Source organism: Pollachius pollachius (assembly GCF_949987615.1).
Source record: "Pollachius pollachius genome assembly, chromosome: 8".
Lineage (NCBI taxonomy): Eukaryota > Metazoa > Chordata > Actinopteri > Gadiformes > Gadidae > Pollachius > Pollachius pollachius.
Genome location: NC_136941.1, coordinates 18,377,427 through 18,385,432, shown reverse-complemented (window position 1 = coordinate 18,385,432; position 8,006 = coordinate 18,377,427).

Below are 8,006 nucleotides of genomic sequence, written 5' to 3'. Positions count from 1 at the left end.
ATACTGTATCATTTCTTGTATAGGGCCTGCCCTGTCTACTTGCATCTGACATTTTGTTGAAGCAAAATAAACAAAAATAGAATAGAAGAAGAATCTTAATACTCGAAATCTAATAAATCTTATAACCTACTGGTTTCTAAATAAACACAAATATCAGAATCCAGCGTTGTTAAACGCTCATTTTCTAAGAATCTTATTAGGAGCTATTATTCTATCCTGAAGAATCATTATGTCCAATTTAGACCACCAGATGGCACTAGAGAAGCACTTGAGTTGTCACTTCGGAGTGACGAGGACTCATGTTTGGGTATGTCTGAGCCAATTGACATGCAAAGTACGCTAGACAATGTCAGCCCAAGTGACTTTTTTTTATGTGACAAAGGCTCGCTTGCCAAAAGACAGTAACAATTGGCCTCGCCACTGAGGTCAGAGGGAAGTAATGATGGATGGACAGAAATACCATTGCAGCAACCCTCTCTCTATTGGTCTCGTCCTCTCCTTCTCCTTCACCTGCCCTCCTCTTCCTCTCTTTCTGTCGTCCATCTGTTCATCTGGCTAGGATGTAATGTTGTACATTGAGACCTGCCCTCATCTCCTACTTCCTAATGTCACTATCACTAAACATGCATTACAATTGCAGAACTCACAAAGCTCACAAATAGTATGTGTTTTTGTTTCCATGGCAAATGGTTGATAATAACTAAAAACAAGGCCCATGAGATCAGAGGAAAAAAACAACACATATAATGTAATCAATAGACATAAAAGCACAAGGGATCCATCACATGGTATAACCTTCAGAACACTGCATCTCAAATCCTCCGATTCATATGACATTGGTTTTCTAAGGGAAATAACATTAACCCATTTCATTAGCCCATATTCCGTCTCTCCACTACCCTTTGCTTTACCGGCTACTTTAATTATTTTTTAACGTTTAATCCCTCTATTTGTATTCCTCTCATCCTCTCATGTGGTTGAGCCAGACTACTACACATCCATCTTGAGGGTCTCCTCAGGGCAGGACGGACTCTGAGGACGTTTGGTGTGTCTGATGGATTTGGTTTGTGAGAAAGAGAATTCAATTTATGGATTGAAATTGGTTCTTGGATATATGCATCCAGACAGAAGTACCAAAGAACAAGATGGGACAAGATCAAGAACAAGATGGAGCATCAATGATAGGCAACAATCTAAGGATGCATTCATTAAAAAATTTGATCAAAAGCAAAAGGCTCTCCTGTTTCTATCTGTAATGAAAGGAACATTTCAATCACAGCACGTTAATGATGTGTTTTATTATCAACTACACATTGTACTTTATAAAAAAATATAGAGCTAAGTGTTCATAAAATGATTCACCATTTACAAGTGGACTGCGACAGAATATTCTCAAAACATAACATTACATCCCTGAGGATGGATTCATGAAGTGACATTTACCTTGAGCTTATGTTCCCATGACCACCGAAAGAAGAGGATTAAATATAAAAACACTTCTTCAAGTCTCTACTTCACTCTGAAGAGGAAGACAAGCAGCAGGTAGTTATGACCTGGAGGAACAGAAATTCAAGAAGGATGGATGGATTCCTGTCACATAACATCCCGTGTGGAAACAGATCCCACGCAGTCACATTAAGAACTTGTTAACGCAACTTCCTTTCATAGCGTTAAGACTGCACATACATTACCCTTCAGGACTTCACATTAAATCGTAGCTGATTAACTTTTGCCCTTTACTGAAGACCACCTCCTTTAAAGAGTTTACAGAAATCCATATGCAAGCCTGCCAAAGTTGATATAGGCTGACACTGCTGAAGGCTGTTTGTTATGTGCAATGGGAAGCCTGCTATCCTACTGCAGATGGAACATTATTCACTGCACATTCAGAGACCGGGATGCAACTTCCATAAGGGATAACCAGCACTGGAACAAATCAATGGGCAATGTTGCACATCTGCATGGCATGTATCCTTCTGAATATGCCGACAACAATTCAGGAGAATTCAATTTAACTCTTAATTGAGAATCTCAATTATTGATCATTGAGAAGACCATATTAGTATTTTTTATTAAAACATCACAAAATACCACCATTGTATTTTAACTTAATGTTCAATCATTAAATAAAACAATAAAATAAAAGAATCCTTCCTCAACAGCTTTAATGTGAATTATCTTAGAGTTGCCAGTCTTCTCTTGGATTTAGAACGTATTGTTCTGCCTGCACACTTATTATGGGGGGGGGGTGGAGGGGAGCAGAAAGCTATGCCTCCCGTTTCAATCAGACGATGACGGAATCAATGCACAATATTAAATTGATATCTGGATATTAAAACGTATTTTTGTGATCACAATTTTTCAAAATGTGTTTTTTTCTTTTTTCTTAACATGCATGTGTGTGTGTGTGTGCGTATGTGTGGGCATGTGTGTCTGCGTGCGTGTGTGCGTGTTTGCATTCAATGCATGTCTCTGTGCATGTGTGTGTGTGTGTGTGTGTGTGTGTGTGTGTGTGTGTGTGTGTGTGTGTGTGTGTGTGTGTGTGTGTGATTGGGTTCGTCTGACGACCCTGACAGTTGCAGTTCAGTGAGCTCGCTCCCACTCCGTTAAGCTGCTTTGCCAGCGGCCCCGCTGGACGTTCCCCTAGTACAGTGGTACCACTCACCACTGTGTGTGTGTGTGTGTGTGTGTGTGTGTGTGTGTGTGTGTGTGTGTGTGTGTGTGTGTGTGTGTGTGTGTGTGTGTGTCTGTGTGAGTGTGTGTGTGTGTGTGTGTAGGGGGGGGGGGGGGGGGGGGTACAGTAGAAATAGTCACCACTGTGTTTGATTCAGTAGCAAGTCAACAACAAGGCTTCAGGATTAGGCTTAATGTTTAAAACCCAAGGAGAAATAAAGTGGTAGAAGTATTAGTGGACATGTGCATTGTTGACTATTGATATTTATGTATATCATTTTAGATGTCGACTAGAGACCTAAGAATGTAACTGTAGCACGGTGTAGGGGTAAGCTTATAATACATGTCATGTACTTGAACTATGCTAATTAAAACGTTGTTTTGTCACGTCTTGCATGATAACGCTGTGGCAGCTTAAAACAAACCGCGTCCACATAATGAGAAATATATTCATGATTAATGACCTGAACATTGACCAAAAAAACTAAACCACGAACACAAGGACAAATTCCTTTGAAGTAAAGAGTTAAGAGTAATTCAACAAAGTCTTTCCAAGGCCCTCCATTCCCCATTGTTATGAAGCTCACACAGAGACGAACTGCCCACCCATGCATAAATTAACATTAAAAACATCCAATGTGAAAACTATATCTGTTTTACATTTTCTTATGATAATATTTTCACAGTTCAGTAAATCATCACACCTGGAAGATTGTGTTAACCTGTTGTATCCAGCAATATGCAATAACAATAATGTGATGGGAAAAGAAACAATCTTACATCCAAACATAAAATTCTAATTCAAGGGGCAGAAATAATGGAATACATGCAGAGAGCTGTGACATGGGATGGTTGTCTTCTCTTATCCCCAGCTGGACAGAGCTTTAGAGGAAGACTGATGCAGCCTGGAGGATCAGAACCATCAGCCTCACTCACAGCTTGTCACTATTATGTTGACTCCTGTTTTACTCTCGCTCGCTCTCTCTCTTTCTCTTTCTCTCTCTATCTCTCCCCCCCCCCCCCCCCCTCTGTCTCCATCTCTCTCTCTCCCTCTAGTTTGGTCTGGACTGGCCTCTCCTCACCATCTGTTTAAATCCAGTGTATGGCCTTCTCCAGTTGATCGGCACTTACTGCTGTGGCTCAGAGACAGTGGGTCCACCTAGAGAGAGTGGGAGACACAGAGAGAGCAAGAGAGAGGGAGAGAGAGAGAGAGAGAGAGAGAGAGAGAGAGCAAAAGCAAGATAGCGAGAGAAGGGTAGTGTGAGCCTGCGTCCACTGAAGAGCAGCAAGCTGCTTCTGCACTCTGCAGTTTTAGCCTTCAGTCACACAGTGTTTTCATCCAGATTCGCGGTTCCCTCCCTCCCCCAGGAGAGCGTGTGCGTGTCTGTAAATCTGCAGGCCCCAAGGAGTCTACCTGAGGATATGCTCGCGCCAGGAAGGTGAGAACGCCACCGCTTTTACTCCTCGCGCTGTCTTGGATAATGAGAGATTAGTGATTGTATAAGACAATGCAGGGGAAAACCGAAGCTCATATTTGAAAACAGGCGTTTTTCTGCTCTTTTATCAGGAATTCTGGTGTTTTTATGTCAATATGGTCTCTTGTTTTTTGTGTAGCAACTAGACTATCAATGGAGGGGGAAGGCTAGACATAGGGGACTTTTATAATCATGAACAAGCTATATTTTCTTATGCACTCTAACACCTTGCTGGTTATTGGTAACTGGTTGTTTAAAGAAAAATATGAGTAGTTATGAGTGATTAGAATGAGCAATGAATCGACGCAGAATACTTCAAAACTCCTAGCATTTACATGATTTGACGTGCTACAGTGTCGGTCTAGAGAAAAACAGTACAATGTATTTATGTTAACATAAGTTTAGTTGAATATTAAATATTCGTACACACACACACACACACACATTCATACATACACACACACACACACAGAGACACCCCCCCACACACACAATTTTCAAATACAGTTCATGCAGTGTAGTGCAATGGCAAGAATGTAACCTGTGCACGCTCTCTCTCTCTCACTCTGTCTCTCGCTCTCTCTCTCTCTTTTTCTTTCTCTCTTTCTCTCATTCTCTTGTTTTATCTCTCTCTCTCTCTTGATCTCTTTATCTCTCTCTCTCTCTTTATCTCTCTCTCTCTCTCTCTCTCTCTCTCTCTCTGGTCATTCTCTATCACTGTGCCAAATAAAGTCAGGTAGATCTGCTTGACTTACAACAGAGGACCCAAAACATGCATGCGTCTTTGATCAACGATATTGTACTATTTTCGAGGGCTTTAATGCATGATTGCAAGGACAAATGAATAGATTCAGGCTATTGTTTTTTAGTGTCATTTGTTTATTTATTACATGATACTGACCTGCTAACTTGTGTTTCCGAAGTGGTCCGTGTGACACTCAGCGTCTCACTGGTCTAGAGTGTATCTGTTGATACCTTTTACTGTTGACAATACAGTTTATATTAAAACAGCACAACTTTCCATGAGGTGTAGTCAATGTATACAATACAATTAAAGGGGTAGTGTAATCGAAACGCTGTCATCACGAGGCCGCTTGAGGTGGCGTTGACAGCCGTAGCGGCCATGTTGACACCACCATCTTCAGTCAGGTCAGGTCAAGGTCTTCCTTTCTGTTCGATTAATTTTAATTATTATTAAGTTTATTACTCAGTTTCCATCTATGGAGGATTTGGGGAGGGTGAACAGAAGTACAATGATACGTATGTTTTCATGATACACAGAAAAGAAAAACTCTTACGCTAAGGTATAGGCAATATATATTTCATATTCATATTCAGTCAGACTTGATGAAATGCTCTGACCAGAAAATTAAAAAAATAAGTATCTGTGGCTGTTGCAGGCCTGTTATAAGCTCGCCAAATCATTGATTTCGGCCCGATGAAATGACTGATGTCTGATTAAATAATCGATGTCTGATGAAATGATTGATGTCTGATGAAATGATTGATGTCTGCATGTCTGTTGTCCATCCTGTCCATTTGTCAAACAATGTTTCATCATAGACTAAATCAAAGAGTTTCACCCTCGGTGCATAAAAGTGCTGAACCGAAGCTGAGCAGCACCAGGGTTATGTAACAGGTCTGTGGCACGGGAGCGGGGGGGGGGGGGGGGGGGGGGGAGGGGGGCTATGGATGAGGTGGAGTGATGATGACATGAAAGCTGCGGTGGCAAATGATTCTCTTTCCTTCTGTGGTTGCAGGAGGCCGTCCTTCCCAGGGGCATGGAGGAGCTAGGCTCTGAGACCGAAGACCCCCCAGGCTCAAGGTTCAACAGCATGACTGTGTGGTCCTCTATGTATTCATTTAGTTGTACACTTATGTATTCATAGGGGAATATATTCAGGACAGCCTTGTTGGTTTTCTTCATACTCTTCGTGCATTTCAAGGAGGAAAGAAAATTCTCGTTGAATGTTTTTTTTTCATTGACCTCTGATTCAAGTATATATAGTGGAGCTATAACAATACAGCGTGAGTTATTACTCAATGTGCATAAGGTCATGTGCAGTACAAGCTGTATTGCTTTGGTATTCTATTCAACAATAATAATGTGTTGGTATCAGATCGAGTATATGAGGGATATGAGGTTTATGAGTACAACATAGCCTCCTGTAATCAATAGCAGGCAGAATTATCCATGAAGCATACGGTCATTTGAGTCATTTCCACTATTTTAAATAAAGAAAAGGGTAAAAGACTGAAATAATGAACATGAAACGAATGAGCATTGCAATACTCTCCTTAGAAATGAGCACAAAATACTGACCATTGCATCACCATGAGAAATGCTGCCCAGTGCCCCCAGGAATTGAACAAGAAAAAAATACAAAGCCTGTGATCTTCTTATATTATGAATTATCAGATTGCAAAATAAATACATTCATCAAGCTTCAGCTTTTACTCTGAAAAACGAATTCAGCGAAAAAGGATATTCCTACATTTCTAATCCCTCTTGACATGTACTTTCGACAGTTATCAGGCCCACTCCTTGCACCTATCGATTACAGGTGACAGCTCTGTCAATTTAATCAAATTCCCTCGCCTGACACATCTTTAATAGCGACTCTTAGACCATTGACAGGCCAACACACTGGATGTCAACACACTGGAATGCTCAAGAACGACAGCCACATCGCCTGCAGTCAATTTCGTTTTTTAGAGCTGATCCGTTTTATTTTGTTGCGGAATTGAACAGCCAGCGTCGCGAGAGCAGCAGCAGTCGCGCTGAAGCTGTTGTGGGAAAGAGACGCGTCGTTCCGGCTAGTGCAGACTGGACGCCTGCCATAAATCATAGGTTGGTTGCCCGAAGTTTTTTTTCCTCTTCGACTTTAAGGTCCGCTTGCCCTTGTCTTTGGAGCGCCTGTGGTTAATCCCGGAGGAAGAGAAGAGCTCCGTGTCCCGTCACGGGGATGTGTGGGTCCCTCACTATCGCACAGCAGCAGCTGACGACGGTCGCCCCTCTGCTCCCACGATAGGGGACGACCCACGACAGGAGAAGAACCACGAGCAAGCTCTTGTTTTCCGTTTCTCGCATTCATGGATTTTAATTGTACTTTGTAATGCCAAAGATTATAAGGGCTGATGACAGTCGAAAAAACACCAAATAACAAATGAAACCCTCCAGCAATGATAGAAACATATATCCCTGAATTACCTTTCAGTGGTTGAAAGTATCTTGTCCCAATACCGCCGTATTTCCTCCTGTCAATTACAAGCATGGCCTGGAACAAAAGCCAGCCCGGGGGTGAACTGTCATGGTGGCATACCAAGGGTGTCTATGGGAGCACTTGAAGCTGATCGATGATGACACTGACATTTGTAGTGATGCAGGGAGCTCAGATGCTCGGCACACGGTGAACATGTCACTATGGGATGTCGCTCTTGCCAGTATAGCAGGGAAGATGACTTCATTGTTGGCGTCCGGTGTTTCCAGCCCAGTGATTCAAATGTGACCTAAATACTTCCTCAGTGTTTATTGCTGGGTGGTTACTGAGATTTCCCACTGGACAGACAAGAGGTATAATTTCCTTTATTGGAATATTATGGTTTACCGTAGTTCCCAGATAGAAAGATAGATTACAATTTTGAAAATAAGATACATGACTTGATGTAATCTTTAAGCTTTAGATACGGTTATATTCTGCTTTTAGTCGAGAGCAATAGCTTCAGTATGTATTTTCTAAGTTAAATCTCTATAAATGAACAGGTGGGTTAGAAGACATTTAGATATCTAATGAGCCAAATACTGGTCATTGCCAAGTCCTGACTCATCTGGTTTCTAGAAATGTCTGAGCCCATGTG